The sequence below is a fragment of the Pinus tabuliformis genome, chromosome 1_2, assembly GCF_031772625.1.
Source record: "Pinus tabuliformis cultivar Carrire ecotype Pingquan chromosome 1_2, CPIR1, whole genome shotgun sequence".
NCBI classification, from domain to species: domain Eukaryota; kingdom Viridiplantae; phylum Streptophyta; class Pinopsida; order Pinales; family Pinaceae; genus Pinus; species Pinus tabuliformis.
The window spans coordinates 767,041,052-767,057,998 of NC_142298.1; the positions used below are offsets into that span (position 1 = coordinate 767,041,052).

Consider the following 16,947-nt stretch of genomic DNA (forward strand, 5'->3'; position numbering starts at 1 on the left):
TCAAATGAAAATGGGATGGGACAATTTTTGTTATTGAGTAGGATGTCTTAGGTCTCCATTCCAAGTGGAATCACTCCAAAATACCCTTGTTCACATGTGCTAAAAAATAACAGAAAATTACTAGTCTAAAATCTGGAAATTCGAGAACTAGTGAGCTAGTTAACCTATCAAATGCCTAACCTAATCAAGTGAAAATGCAATGGGGTAAATTTTGTTATTAACTTGAATGTTTTTATGACCTAATCCAAGTGGAATCAACTCAAATGAAGCTCATTAACACGTTCTAAAAAATAGCAAAAAATTACTACTATTTGCTACAAGGGACTTCTAGAAATTTTAGATTTGTGAATAAGTAAACTAATCCAAGTAGCTCAATGATGACTATGACCTTTCAAAGTTGTTCCAATGATGAAATCATGCTTGTGACTTTGTAAATAACTTGTAGAGGAACTCAGTTCAACCATTTAACCCAATCATACAACAAAAAATCATCAATACTAAATGCAAAAACAGGAAAAACAAGAACAAGAGATGCATGTGAATAAGAAGTGAAAAGAAGAAAAATAAATTATATAAAAGGGCTCTGAGGCTCTTGGGATGGCCAAACCCAATGATACTTAGAGTCTTATGAAGGAGAAAAAGTTTTGGAAGTTAAAAATGACACCAAACTTCATTATTTGAATTAGTCCAAGTACATCCTCACTAGAAATGAAAGTGGAGCACCAAAAATACAAGTTTTTTCCACAAAAAGATTAAAAAATACATGCCTCTAGAGGCAAATTAGAATTTGTACTTATACAAAATGATGAGGAAACATTCTCCTTAAAATGAGGAAGCTTTCCCCTCCAAAATCCCTCAAATAGTGGATCTGAGTCCCAACACTAGAAATCTGCATTAAATGATAGGGAACACATTCCTAGATTTTCTCAATCATTGGAGCTCTAGAATTTGTGCAATAATTTCATAATATCCTGTTGATTGGACAATAAATCATCTAACAATGTGCTGAAGGATGGTTAGATGAGCCTTAATTTATGTCTAATTTGGAGGTCTATCAATAAGCATCCCATCGTAGGTGGATTGGTCTTCTTCCAACCAATATGCAAGTTGGCCCTAGCCTAGGCTCAACCTAGATACAAAAAAAAAGATAAATGAAAAAAAAGTAATGATAAATGTATGAATGTATGAATTTAGAGAGGTAAAGAAGTTAGTGTTCAAAATTTCATCCATTGATGTAAACGAGAAGACAATAATACGTTGACATATTTATTTCTAAACTATTAGATTAGGGTTTATGATTAGAAGATGAATTGATCCACTACCTTTCAACACAGGTAATATCTATTGGTGTAAAAATGCACTATGTTTCTTTCAATGTAATAACAATAAATAAAAGTTCATTACAACCAATTTTATATCTTAACCTAATAACAACTTTAACAATCTACATTTTTATTTAATAAAACATTTGAAAAAGTCTATATACTCCAGGTTTCCTCTATATAATCTCATGATGAACATACAAGAACATAATCGTGTGAAACAAAATATGGCCATAAAATAAGTTGTTGATGGTACATAATGGGGTGGCTTCCACTTCGCCTAAATGTCTATAGTTCTTTTCCTTAAATCCAAACAATATGAGTTATGGTCATAGAATAAGTTGTTGATGGTCCATACGGGGGTGACTTCCACTCTGGTTGGATGTCTTTAGTTCTTTGACTGTTAACATGTTTTTTTAAATCCAAAAAATATGAGCTCTTAACCAATAAGACATAATTTTAAGCCATATTCTAAAACCAAAAGATCATTTTAACCTAAATAGTACTTGGAAGTAAACAACATATCTCAATCCATGAGGCATAGGCTAATTAGATTATGCGGGTTTTAGTTGCTAACATATCATAGGTTCATATTTTATGAGGAGGGGTTGAGAGTGAGAGCTAATTGTGGGGGATAAAAGCTATCTAAAGGGCATCCATGCTCAACTCAGTCTCACACATTTTTGATAATACTATCTCAAAGCTGTGCAAATTGACAATTGATCTACATCCACTCTTAAATAGTGGGAAAATCTATTGGAACTCAATTATCAAACCAATAGTAAAAACAACCATCACTAATTTCTATTCGTTAATACAAGTTGACTCATCACTATCATTCAAGAAAATTATCTACATCCACTATATAAACTAGCTCTCACCTAAATTCATTTTTTAGAAAAAAATATAAAAAATAAAATAAAAGTAATATCACATGGATCATCATTATGCATTAAATTATCATATGTTACCCTTTTGGAATCGAACGTCCCGATACATTTAAAAGTCTGCAAGTACAATGCAAGTTCGATAATGTTTTGATTTCACACAAAAGGATCAACTCGTATCGTAGCGCATCAAGTTCCAGCGTCTTATCTGATCAAGGACAAGGCAGAGTGACGGTCAATACTGAAGGTAACTGCAATCTCATCCTTTGTCAATTTTTGTTTCAACAATGTGCATCAACAGAACATATACCATAGGATATGGGTTTAAAAGAGATCCCAGAAACGACATAGATCATACCCTACAGCAAAACAAGATTAAACCTGAAATATATGGAGGTCGATATAAATCCTCATTTTCAGTTTAGGATTCGGCAGCCCAGTTCTTCAAACATATAATTGGGATTACGAAGGGATGTTTCTGATCGAAGAGAAAATGAGCTTACAGTAAACAGGAAGAAAGCTTAGGACACTTTCCAGGAGGCTTTCAAGATGCATTCCCCCCAGGGTTTTCGGCGGTGCTAGGCCCATGTCCCATGTGCAACCATCTGAAAAACACAAGTTCGCTCATCATTGGCACATGTGAAAGGAAAATGGAACCATTATTTAGGAAGTTTACTTTTCTGGGAGCATAATTACGAGGTTTAGCAGGTGCAGGAGTATGAGAAGTTGCGTTCGCCAGTTCATGAGTATAGGACTATATCATGAAAATAGAAATCCGTAGATGATTAAAATAGAAGGAAAAGATGTAAATTTCCATCCTAAACAAATTCGGTTAGTTCTTCAGTTGAGGATGATTCTTAGGTTTCTCTTACGTTCCTCTCGGGTTATCCCCGAGTTCGTAACAGATACAATTCAGGGGCAAACTCTTCGATCTTGTGGTATATAGATGTCAAAACAATGTTGGTGATTTTATTTACCGACCTTGCCAATCTAGCTAGCTATTGCAATCAACATCCCAGTTTGGTACCTCACTGTTTTAACAGTCAGAAAGATGATATGGTTTATAGCTAGAAAATTCTGGCAGCCTTTTGTTAGATTTTGCACAATCCAACACCGGGAATCTCATTCCAAGCAATAAATTACTAAATAAACACACAAGTGAGTTCCTAACAAAAATATTTAGCCGAAACAATTAACTATCTGGATCACAAACAAACTCTGCCCAACAAATCAATTCATCATTAATAAAATTCAGAATTTACTTGGGCTCTTGTCCTGGGATATCGACCCAACTGAGAAAATACATATTAAAATATTCTGGATCTAATCCGAGAAATGTGCTGTCTTTTGCAGATCCAAATTTTCAGCCTCTCTGCACTCTCTCAAACCCAGCACGCACTTACTGAGACACTGCTCTCAATCTTGTGCTGCCGCTTTGTGTCTTCTCCCTCTTCCTAGCCTTGCTTTTATAACTTTATGTGGAGCCAAAACCCTAACCGTAACCTTAATCTCAAAGTGATTGACAGCCAAGATTAGATCTCGCCTCACATGATGAGATCAATGGCTGAGATAAAAACTTACTAAATTAAATTACTTTACTTTTCCTAAGTTTCCATTAGCTCAATAAGCCAACTTATTAATATGTGTTTTTTCTAAGTTAAACTTAGGCTAAGTTACATTAGCAACTTGCTCAACTTAGGGCAAGTGTTCTAAGGAGATGTGGGTGACTTCTGCACGCTTAGACATTGGGCTTGTGCAAAAAAAAGTACCTTCCTGAGTTACAAAAAATCAAAACTCCCTCTTACTAAGGGAGGTACTTCTGCAAGAACCTCCTCCATTTGGATCTGTTTTCAATACCACCACGTCATCTGTAGCTGTAGCTGCTCCCTCTGAACTGGAAGGCTTCCTTGATACCTGCTTCAGAATCTGATTTGAAGACTTGTTACTTCCAACCATGCTCCTAGGAGGATGCTCCTGAGCATTTGTCAATGTTATCTCATACCGACTGGTTTTGATAGATATGGAAGAGACCTTCTGCCCATCTTCCAGATTAGAACACTGAGTCGCTAGGATCAACTTAATCTTCAGAGCTTCCTGCTTAATCTCTATCACTAACATTGATCCTTGATCCAAGAGCCCCTTGGATTTGCTTACAGGTTGGCCCTGCAAGCTGTACAACTTACCCTTCCTAAACCAAGGCTGACTGCTGTGTCCTGGACAATTCTGTCTGAATGTATGAATACTTGTCCCTTCTAGAACTCAACATCATACCATGCGTCCTCCAAAGCTGAGACTGAGAGCAAGTTTGTCTTCAGATCTAAGACATATAACACCTTTGCCACCTCCAGAGATCCTCCTGATTTTGGCTGGAATAACACTGTTCCAACCCTTTTCATTACATGTATGGTACTCATACCAACTCTCACCTGCATGTCTAAATCCGTCTCTGAAACACTAAGGAACACTTCCCTCATTCCTATCATATGGCGAGATGCTCCATTATCTACGAACCATGCATCACTATCCACAAACCAGACAATTTTAACACTAGTGCCAGAAAGATGAGCAACCACTAATGGGAACTCCTCAAACTTTGTTGAAAATTCATTAATCTCAGCTGATGCTGCTGTTGATTTTTGGGTAGCTATGGGAGGTATTCCCCAACTACACAAGTCGACCTTTGAAAGAGAAACAAAATTTATTTTAAATTATAAATTTTGGAGCACATGTAGGCCCCAAATGACAGGTCTGGCCCACAAGTGAAATGGTGTGACTTTTGGTCAAGGTCACCCCACTTTATCTAATATAAATACAAGTGTGACTCCTCCACTTTCATTCATTCATTCAACACAACAAATAATCTATTCTTCTGTTCACATGTGCAAAGGAGAGAAAGAAGAAGATTGAAGTTTGACCAACGTTGACCAACATTGTTTGAGGCTTTTTGAGCCCTGTTTGCCCTGTGTCGATTAAGATTCTTTTGGGCAGAAATGATCGAATTATGGGCGGTGTTAATCGAGATTTTTCTTGGCAGAGTTGGCCTCTATGTGGAGTTGATCGAGTTTCTGGGTCGCTGTAGGAGGCCGAATTTCAACCTATTTGACTCAGTTTGTTGAACTTTTTGGGCAGTCGCAGGAGATCGAATTTTAGCTTGTTTGACTAGGCTGACTTATGTTGAATTGTTGGTTTGGGTTGACCAAGTTTGACTTGAGAATATTAGATTGTACTTTTGTTGAATCGACAATTTCTCCTAGAAAAGACTGCTGGGTTTTCTCTCGAGTTTGGGTTTCCCACGGCAAAAGTTTTGGTGTCTACAGCACATGGCTTTTCTACTGTGATCTTTACTGTCCTATTGCATTTACAATTGAATTTTCTGAAGTGTAATTGTTTAATGATAGTCTGGAATGTGCTAAAGTAATATCATATATCCTTGGAAGTAATTATCAGTTGCATAAAATTGTGCTTGTCTAAATTAGCACTAGAAAATCAACAACTGCAAGCTGTGCTTTCCCTTTGTCTTTCTTTTTGTTTGGATACTGGCTCGCATAATGTCTTGTCTTATGACATGCAAAGCACTTGATTTTGCTCATGTCCTTCTTCTTTCTCTCCTGAGAGGATCCTCCCTCTGTTCGTTTTGGCAGCTCCCTTGCCCATTCTTGCATGACTCGAAAGAACAACATTCTCCTCATCTCTTTCACCTTTTACCTGGTTGCCATGAAGGCCCCCCTCATGAGTCTCCTCCTGGGTGAAGTCATTCCACAACCTATCCTAGGTTGGGAGATTCTTCCATGCCATAACTCCTTTAACAAAGGTACCCCACTACTTTGTGAACCCATTCAGAGTTGTCCTTACCAGTTTTGGGTTTGACACTTCCTTCCCTACTGCAACAAGCTCATCTCGTACATGAGATATTCTTGTGAGGTAAGAAGAAATGGTTTCTTTCTTTCAACATCTTGGTGCCACTGAATTTCTCCGTCATCACCATCTTTTGGTTTTGGTCGTCGCTTTGTTATAACTTGGCTTTCACGTCCTTATTATGGGTGGCCAAAAGTGTTGCATTGGTAGGAGGGATCTGAGTTTGTGCTACAAACTCCTAGATCTCGTTCTCTTCTAACACCAATGCAATCCTTTCCATCTAGATGTTGTAGTTGGATGACCCATCCAAGCAATCTTCAAACCTTAGACCATTCAATATCCTATCAAACTGATTAAATCCTGCAAAAAACAATTTGATGAAGAGGATCCTTTCACCCTTGTTCACTGCACCTGATGGCAGCCTGGTGCAGTCCTTTCTTTATCGCCAACACAGTTTGTTCATTGCGCTTAAACTTGTCTTCTTGTGCCTGCTCAACACTGTCCTGACAACACACGTGCTATTTGGCTACAACTTGCGTTGATTGATCTTGTCAGCCTGTGACTGATCCTTGCCGACAATGTTCTATTGTTCTCCACTGTCGATCCATGTTCTAGCTGCTGATTTTATGTGGTGGCTCTGTTTGCTCTGTTTGCCCCCTTTGGCGACCTCACTTGTGACACATTGAGTGCACTACGGACTGAACACGACCAACTTTGCTGCCATTGCCACTACGTTAGGTATGTGTGGTGTTGTTGGCCAAGCAGCCCTGGCGGCTACCAACACTCTGCAAGCTCTAACGCCTGATTGATCTATCCTACGCTTACCCTGTCATGGTTGTCGAAGGTTGCACCTATACGCCTTTGTTGGTTGTCTTTGGCTTTCGTATGTTGCCTCTTTTCTCTCGGCTCGGGGCTTCTCATGGCTTTGTCAACTTGTTCCTCAACAACGACAATTATCGATTCTCTTTAACTTGCTTTGTTACTAGTCACTCGACTTGATGGCCCTGTTTCTTAGCTCGGTGGCATTGTGGCCCAATCCCACGGCTACGTTATTGACTAGACACCCTGCAGTTTGCCTTTGCAGCCATTTCTCTGTAGTGATTGGCATCTCTTCGACCCCACAACCTTAGCCCAACCTTGGTGTTTCATCCATAGTTGATCGACCCCATAGCCTTTCCTCTACCAAGTTTCCTCCGCCTGTGCCCTCATGCCCAACTATACCACAACCGTACAACTTGTCAGCTGTATTTGTGGTGGTTGTGATGTGTCGACTAACAAGTTGGTCCTCGTGGTTGCCGACTGTGCCGATTGTTGAGTGTTGTTAGGCCTGTCAGCCACGACCCCCATTATCCCCTTTTTATTATTATTTTATAATCATGCTAAAAAAGTTTCAGCCTAGAAAAAAGAAATAATTACTCTCGGTCGATCGATTTAATTTGGCCCTTAAAAAATTCCCATTCATATGTTTGAACCTGACTTCGACGATCTGATATGTACCCGACGCCTATGGTTCAAAGATCGATTCAGAGTTTTGGCTCTGATACCATGTTAGATTTTCAACAACCTAGAGCTTGATATCTGATTCCAGGCAATAAATTACTGACTAAACACACAACTAGGTTCCTAACAAAAATACTTAACGGAAGCAATTAATGATCTTAATTAAACAATGTTATTGAAACTGAATTGGTGATTGAATTGGAAAACCCTCTGAGCCGATAAAAAAACCAGACCAAAAACACATAAAATATTCAAATTTTAAAGAAAAACATATATATTCATGTGCATCCATATGAATCCAAACCATTTATATACAAATAAGCAAAAATTCTCATTTATATAGCATGTAAGGGTGCACATAACCAAAATAACATCGAGTGCAATCCATCTCTGAACCAAAAATACATAAAAAAAATAGGCTCTAGATGGCCTCTAGCATCCAAAAAAAATCATGCTACAACAAATACCTACATATCATCAAAATCATTGCCTATATTGGGATCTTCGTTATCAATATCACCCTTTAAGCATTAAAATAAGATAGAAAAACCTAGATTGTCAAGTTAAGATTTTGTTTGAGTGATTGCAATGCCCCCTATTGATTAATTGCCCACGGAAGGACGAAGTAGCCTATCCAACCCGTAGGCTATAGTCATTGATAAGGGGAAAACCCAATTATCGAATGTTTGGGGCAACATTGGTTAAATTTTGGGGTAGTTGGGGTTAAATGCCCAAATTGGGGTTTGCACTTGCAACCCCTCGTATTTGAGAAAACCCCATGAAGAAACCTATAAGTAAAGGAGAGTTGGAATCACTTTTCATCATTGATTTGGATTGGATATCTCTGTTTTCTTGAGCTGAGGCTTTGAGGGTTTTAAGACCCCTTCTTCTTGATTAGTTTCGGTGGAGGTAATCCCACCCTAGCTAATCCTTTGTCTGGTTTCAGTGGAGCTGATCCCGCCCTATCTAGACACTTTTTTCTTTTCTTGTTCTAGCACATCGAATCTTCTTGGAAACCACTCAAGTATGTTTGGCTAAGTAAGGTTGAAGTTCCGTGGGTATTTTTTAGATCAACCAACACTGTTTTAAGGCTAGCCGAGGTTCTTCCTTGAGGGACTCCTCCTGAATTGTCTCTTCAAATTGATGTCAAGGTATTCTATAACAACAGTGGTAGTACAAAACTCAATTTGAGTGCAAGTTAAGGTCGACAACCTCTTAGGGTACCCACAAAACAGACTCGTTTGGAGTTTGTTAAGGACGGTTGAAGCACAACAAGGAACCGCAGAGTAATCCAAACAGGCTGAAGGCTTGTCTTGAGGACAACGACTTAGGGAATAACCTCTCTGAGGTTGTGACCAGCCACAGGAAGATAATTTGGACCCTTCTGCAACATAGAAGAAGTTCAAGGTCCAAACTGCATGTGGTCAACCCTACCCTAAGACGTGTGTGGCAATGGATTAAATATATCAGCATATTACGAATCGTTGAAGATTAAGGGAATCAGACCTTTGTAGGGGTGAACGTAGTAGACACCTAGTCAGTTAGGGCTTCCTTAGCTTAATGATAGGCTATCCTACTCAAGACTATGCAATGATAAAGGAGTCTGTCAAAGAACTTGGGACAACGGTGCAGTTCTAGTAGACTTGGTAGTACATACAATTGTTTAGTGGCAAAATTAGTGGTCTATTTGTTAGTATTACATAATTGATTATGTGGGACATAGTAACTTGTTGATATATCTAATTTTCACTGGTGGATTATGGGTGCAGTGGGTAGTCAACCCTAAATTTAGTGTGATTTGTGACATTGCAAACAATATTGGTGGAATTCTTGATTGGATACGAATCATGAACTCTATTTATTGGGCAATCAACCCTAAATTAATGTGATTCCATCGAAAAATTATATTGCTGTTCAATCTTTATATTTGTATACTAAAGGGAAGCTGCTGTTTATCAATGTGTACTACTGTTAATGATTTATTGAAGAAACCCCTAGCCAAAATAGAAACCCTAAGGGCAAAAATTACCCTAGGACATTACAGTGGTATCAAAGCTGTGCATCTTGCCAGGTTGTGAGTACATGAGCCTTGTATGCTTCTAGAAGATGCCAACAACGTTACAGTAAGAAGAAAGAGGATCACCCATAATCCAGCTATGGGGGATAGGGGAGATCAAGAAGAACTAGATCCTTGAGATCTCTTGCAGGTGATGATTCAAGCATAGTAGCAAATAGCGAATTTGCTAGCCCAAGGATAACAACAGATGATGCAACTCATTACCTAAGCTTTGGGAAATCTAAACCACATCTGCAACAATACTGCTAATGTGGGTTACAGGACTAGTCCCGAGGGGAACAACAACTACAATCCTAGATTTTTTGCACAATCCAACACAAGAACCAATGGAAGTAATCATAGACCCTTGCTTCCTAAATTTTTGGACAATCAAGCGACAACCAACCAAGGAACAACAAAACAAAACGACTTTACAGAGTATTTTTTAGAATATGTAGCTTTGGGAGAAGATGTTTGAGCGCACATGACGTTCAACGAATACAACAACATTAAGTACAGGAGCAAGCCCAAGGCACAATGAAATCATGAATTAATGCGCAAGATGGGGAAGTTGTCCATTCCCTCCTTTGATGGATCAACCAAAAGTTCAGCTAGGGCTTATGTACAAAAGTTAGACACCTACTTTTGACTAAATCCCATGCAAGAAGCAAACACTATCCAATTTGCCACACTACATTTCGAAGGGGAGGCACATGAATGGTGTTACCATGGATTGATCACCTTGGGGCACTCCAACATAACATCTTATGTGGACTTCACCCAAAGATTGATAGAACATTTTGATCAGAAGGATCCTAAGATACATTTTAGAGAGTTGGCACAACTCAAATAGACTAGATGTAGAAAATCCACGAAAGCCTGATCTGCTAATATGAACAATCTAAAATATACTTTCTTTTCATATAGACACAAAATTTATCTACTAAAATTTGCAACGAAATAGGAATAAAAATAAACACACCATCACGATAATCAAGGCACAACATTTTCTCGGGAACCCAACTGGGAAAACCCTCTTGACTTTGCCCCGGCCACCACCCCTGAGAGCCAGGACTCCCAACGCTCTTAAAATGCCTTGGAAGGCCACCCATCGCGCCCCAGCCACTGCCTTGTCACCAGATGGGAACCCTGGCATGAGCTCGAGTAGCAGGAGAAGGAGAAGGCGGGGAGAACATGCTCTAGACCGATGCTGCCCAAGAAGCTCCGCACAACCCACACCAGGATGCTAACCCTGTGTATTCCACAACGATGACTCTACTGTCACCGCCACTCACCAAACCACCAGTCACACTAATTTCTAGGCCAGGCTTCAGAAATGGGGAATTCCACCCAGGGACACTGCCACTCCCAGCTCTGGGCTCCTCTCTCAACCCAGCCACTTAAACATGCTAAAAACCATAGAAAACCAAAATAACAATTTCCCTCGTTTACCAGCGTCCACACAATGCAGGCGCAGTAAAGGCTGAGATATCTTGGGAAAAAAACTCTACTGAATTCACCATACCAAAAGTCATAGAAGAATATTGAATACCACCCTTCGGCGCTGAAGGTACCCCGTTGGTGCTTACGCTTACGCGTAGGATACCACCCCGGATCCCAACACCAGACCAAGACACAAATGCAGATGCCAACCTTCCTCGACATCCCACCGGTTAACCTTACACCACCCTCGTTCTCCGAGACGAAACAAAGTCTTGCACGATTGAAATAAACTCTGCGAGCACACCTCCTGTTGCGCCGATTGAGATGAGGGGACCGGGAAGCCAGTCGTCTGTCGGCGAGCCATCTGTTGTCATTCATGGGACTCGGTTGCCACGTGCTGTGAGGTTCTCACCCCCATCGGGGAAGGTCAACAATATTAATTAAATTACTATAATAAAATAAATAAAAATAACTAAAAATTTAGGGTCAAGTGAAAAGAATAAAGTTTTTTTAACGTTATTATTAAATATCTATAATATCTCCCCGATGGGGGTGTTAGACAATGGGAACCATGCGTCACGTGACGAATGACACTTGGCATAAGGTTTAAGTGGAGGAGGTCAGGCATACAGCCCCTCCATCACACCATGTTAATTTCTCTGTGTTCAAATGTGTGAAACATCCTCCTTCATCTCTGTGTTACAGATTTGTACTGTCACAAGGATCAATGGCGCCGACGCTAAACTAGTTAAGTAGTTTGGTGCATGAAGTTGTCTGGTTAATTTTTGGCTCATCGAGGGTTGCGAATTTTACCAGTGCTCTCATCTCTAAAGGTCGTATGGGTATGGTGGTGGTCCTCCGTTTATCACTCCTCCTGCGGGCTCAATAAGGTAACAACTCTTTCCCTATTGTTCTGGGTGAAACTTTCCCTCTCACTCCTTAGTTGGAGGGTGTGTTGTTTGAGGATCTGGTCGGTTCTAGGCGTTGATGTTTTGGGCCTGCATGGTTTCTTGCCTTGGCATTCTGGGTGGTGGTTCTTTGTTTGTTTGTGCAAGGTGTTTGTTGCTTTTATAAGTGGTGCCCAGACTTCTAGTGGTGGCGACTTTGTTCGAGTGGCAGTTTGGGCATTGACGTTATCTTGGCCTTCTGGAGTAGGCATTGCCTGGCTTTTCCTTCCAGGGGCCACTGATAAAAGAATTCCCTTCGGCGAAACCCAATGGCTCTGGCGCCGGTCAGGCTTCTGGAACTCTAAATTTCTAATTATTCCTGTGCGCAACTGGGAGGTCTCCTTCTAGCCTTTCTAGGCGTGGGATTGTCTGCATGTACTAGCCTAGATTGGTGTTTGTTTAGTAGCGAATTTAGGATGAGGTGACCTGCGACGTTGGGTTACCTTTCCTTCTCTGTCTGTTGTGTGGAATGTTGGGTTCTTGGTGGAGGGTGGCTGATTGGTAGTGTGCGTTGTTTCTGGGTGTGCGGTGTTGGGCTTATTTTGGTGGTCCTTGGTGTGGATTGGGGATAACCTTGAGGGTCTGGGCTTCATCTCAGCCATCAACATGAAGCCAAGTCTGCGTTCCTCACGTTCCCCTGTTCAGGCTAAGGCGGAAGCGTCTCACCTCGGGGAAGGGTCAATTGTGTAGGATGGCGTTTGGGGTGGCCGTGTGAACGTAGGTGTGTTAGCAGTAGCCGAGGTGTTGGAATTGTATGTGGTGTTGGGCATGGGGGTCGTGGAGTACGTGGTGGGCGGAAGTCTTCGGTTGGTTCTATGGTTGGTAGGGCCAGCAGGGTTCTAGTTCAGAGCAGACGTGGAGCAAGCGACGGGCATAGGCCAACGAGACGTGGCCAAGTCCCGAGCTCACGGGGCAGAGCAACAATCCAGGTGGTGCGGGGTCAGTTGGACACTCATCTGCTAGGAGTGATGAGAGTTCCATGTCGCTCCAGGCAATGGTTCGATCTATCATAGACTTGTTGGAATCTCATGATAGGGTTCTAAGGGAGGAGAACGAGGAAGTTATGTCCAAGTAGGAGCAAATCCACTATTTTCATTGCCATGTTTGCGAAAGAGTTGTGGTTGTCTGGCGCGGGCAAAATATGTTCACTGAGAAAGTCGAAACGCTGAAAGCTTTGCTTGCCCACTTTGAGCAACATGTCAACTGCCTATACCGCCCTCCTACTCCTCGAGGAATGGGGCCAAATAATCTTGCTTCAATCACTTCAGATGACTGATTATGGTAACCAGTGTTTTTCTAGTTCTTTTTGTTTTTTGGTATGTAAGGCTTATAAGGATGTGGATCTCTTCATTGCGCATTTTGCTTTTTTATGTAGCATGGTAATAACATTAGTCAACAAACCTGGTCGGGGTCAGACCACATGCATTTTGACATCTTTGTAGATGCCAGTGTTGGGGGGGAGCCCACCCCCCCGATCCCGCTCCCAATCTGCGCTCCGGGCGGGAGCAACTTGGGAGCGTGCTCCCGAAATCACTCCCAAAAAGGGAGCGACTTGGGAGCGCGCTCCCAAAATCGCTCCCGAAAAGGGAGCGACTCGGAGCGCGCTCCCTAAATTTTTTTTCGCTCCCTGCCTTTTCGGGAGCGTTTTGCCTTTTTTGCAATTTTTTCTTGTAGTAATGTTCGAAATGCAATTTTTTTTGAAAGAAACAAATAATTTTTTAGTGGGGCAGCTTAATGATCAAGTCTATGTCCCTAGTATTGATATGCTATTCATGGTAATGTTAAATTCTTAAAGTCAAAGTTAAATTTTTAACATTACCATGAAATGACTCGGGATGTTTGAGAGTGGTTCCAACCTCATTGGATTTCATATGGAGAAAGTAGAATTTTAGATTTCATTCAAAATCCAGCAGACTTATCAGTTTTTCAGGATTTCAGGATTCGGGGATTGCAATGTTTCCATTGAATTTTGTCATGTCTTAGGGTATGGAACTCGTATTTAAGCAAGAGCACCAATCCCTCTATGTCCTTTGATGTTAGTGACATTGGTTTTCGAACTCCTCTATCATGACCCTCCTAAAAATGTACGCATCACTCAAACAAAATCTTGACTTGACATGCTATGCTTTTTCAATCTTATGTTAATGCTTTGAGGGTGATATTAATGACAAAGATCCCTATACAGATACAGAGGTAATGAGAAAGATACCTCTGGATATTAATGCTTAGAGGGTGATATTAATGACAAAGATCCTGATTTTCCAACAAGACTAAAAAATTAGACATTTCTCGTGGTGGCAAGAGGCCCAAGCATAAGAAATAGATAATAGATTTATTTCTCTTTTCTAGTTTCTAGTAGTTTTTATAACTATTGACTCTTTCATATTTATTATGATATTTTTTAAAACAATATATGACAATTTAAGTTTGAAGTTGGCAATTTTAACTCATTAGTAATGAATTATGAATATGATCCTTCATGAAAGTTGAAAGTTGTTTCATTTCATTTCGTTTTATAACATTTCATTTCATGTTAGATATTATTTGTTGTAATGGTTACACTTAGCTTACAAGTACAACTTTGGTGATCAATGATGATAAATGTTATATATTGAATTTTGAAAGCTTGAAACTTTAAGATTGATGAATCATGAGACTTGATATGTTGTATGTTACTATGTTACTCTTGTGGACATGGTTGATGAAGATTATAACTTCTAGTCTCTAGATGATTGTTGTTATATGGTTCAATCTATGTTTTTTATATCTAATTCATTATTCTACATGTTTTTGTTGACATATATGTATCAAAATATAAAAAATATATATATTATATAAAAAACGCTCCGGGATTCGCTCCCAAACCGGGAGCTTCTGAAAATGTCGCTCCCGCTCCCGTTTTCGCTCCCGCTCCCCGCTTTCGCTCCCGCTCCCAAGTAACACTGGTAGAACCCTTCTTTGGATGAGCTAGGGTTTTGAGGTCTTCTTAGATACTCCTTAGTTCCTTCCTTCAAGATGATGAGTGGGTTAGTCCTTCTTGATGATTTCCTTGTGCTCGACCCTTATGTATCCTTCTTCAATAATGATCTTCAAGCTGCCTTTTCTTCTTGTCGTGGTCACCTTAGCTCTGATACCATGTTGAGAAATCTAGGGTAGCTAGATTAAAAGATTTCTCTTACTTTGATAACTGCTTGTGATGTCTTTTTACTTAACTTGATTAGCTTCTTCTTTAACTTGATTATTATTATGTTTTCTATCATCAAACAACTACCAAACAATGAAGATCAAAGAGACAAGAGGACACAAAATGTAGGCTGCTAGCCAAGGCCAAAACCTCTCCTCTTGAGAGGAAAACCCACAAGAATTCTTCTCTTCTTATAGAATCTTAAAATGACGAATTCCAAGACCTATGACCCTTGACCAAGAGCCCTCCAAGACCAAGTCAATACTCCTCCTTGAAGAACTTTCCTTACACAACTTACAGCAACAAACTTTGACCTTCTAGCTATAGCTTCGACCCCAACAACTTCGACCCCAATAACTTTTCTAGCAACTTCGACTTGCCTAATAACTTCCAAGTTCCAACAAATTCGACTTGCCCAGCAACTTCCAGCAACTTCGACTTGCCCAACAACTTCAAAAACCCTAACACAAGAGAGAGAGAGAGAGAGGCCCAAAAACTTTGATCTTTCTTTTCTTCTTCTTATCCTTGATTTTCGTCCTTTTCCAACTTCTTTCTTGAGGAGATCGAACTTGCTTGTTGTGTGTCCAAATGAGGTCGAGTTCCTTCTTATATATAGGCTTTCCAGGTGTACGAATTGCTTCCTTGAGGCCTACTTGATCTTTCATGTAGGTTGACTTGCTTGAGGCTCCATGACAATGTCTTGGAGGGTCTTTGACTCTAGTTTGACTCAAATAATTTTTCTTTACAATATGTAACATGCCCAAAAGGGTCTTCCATACATGACAATGAATCTTATGACTTGTTGACTCAAAGACAAGCCTTAGAAGCATTCAATGGGTGCTTCTACTATGTACTTGCAATCCTTACAGGAGGCCAGGGAAGAACAATTACAACCAAGCAAAGAATTCAAAGACAAGAGACTAACACAGTAAAATAACACCGATAAGGATAATAAAATAAGAGAGATATCAAATACTTATCTTTTGAGAATAATGTCAGCTCCCTCTTAATCTTTTGACTTCTTGCATCCATTTGCAATTTTATCAGCTTATCCATGTCATCATCCTGATACCATTCCATTCTTGCAAATGCTAGGGTTTCTTCTTTCAGCGGAAATGATCAATCCTAGGGTTTTGTACACAAACCCTAGGGTTTTATTATTTGAACCCTTGCTATGGTTTACAAACCCTAGATATTCCAATATCGAAAACCCTAGAATCTGTCCAAGACTTCTAGTCTTCCAAACCCTAGATTTTCTTTCAAGTCCAACAAAAAGTTGCCATCAAGCCTCAATTCCTTAGTCGGATATTAGATTATGTTGAGATCAAATTGTCTTCATCAAACATTTTGCTCAACATGATCTGATAAAGTTGTGTACTTCAGTCTTTAGTCTTTGAAGAGTAGCTCGTCTTTTAGTCTTGTCTACCTAATTCAATACTCCCTTGACATAGCATAAGGTCTATGTAGCAACTGGTGTTGATGCTTTGCAATCTTTGTAACCTCAACATCCATTCTTTTGTAGATGCACATCAATACATTAGAACTAGATTCAGTTAGCATGTCTTTATGACCTTGACCTGCTGTAGATGAGACATAGTAGTATAAGGTCTACAAAATGTCTTGACCTTATCTAGAGTTCTGGATCCTACTGCTATTCCTTTCATTCAATCTTCATGTTATCATGGATTCTTCCCAGCTCCTCAAAGGTGAAACAAGGGACAACCCTATAATGATGCTTATTAGCTTCAATGCT

General features: G+C 40.0%; 1 protein-coding gene across 1 annotated transcript in view; it reads left to right on the forward strand.

Annotated features, from left to right (window-relative positions):
* Positions 1-2,298: 2,298 nt before the first annotated feature.
* Positions 2,299-16,947, forward strand: part of LOC149208096 (uncharacterized) — a 101,529-nt gene continuing 86,880 nt past the window's right edge. The window contains exon 1 of the mRNA XM_089394000.1: positions 2,299-2,456. The gene's annotated coding sequence lies outside the window, so the exon portion shown is untranslated. The remainder of the gene's footprint in view (positions 2,457-16,947) is intronic.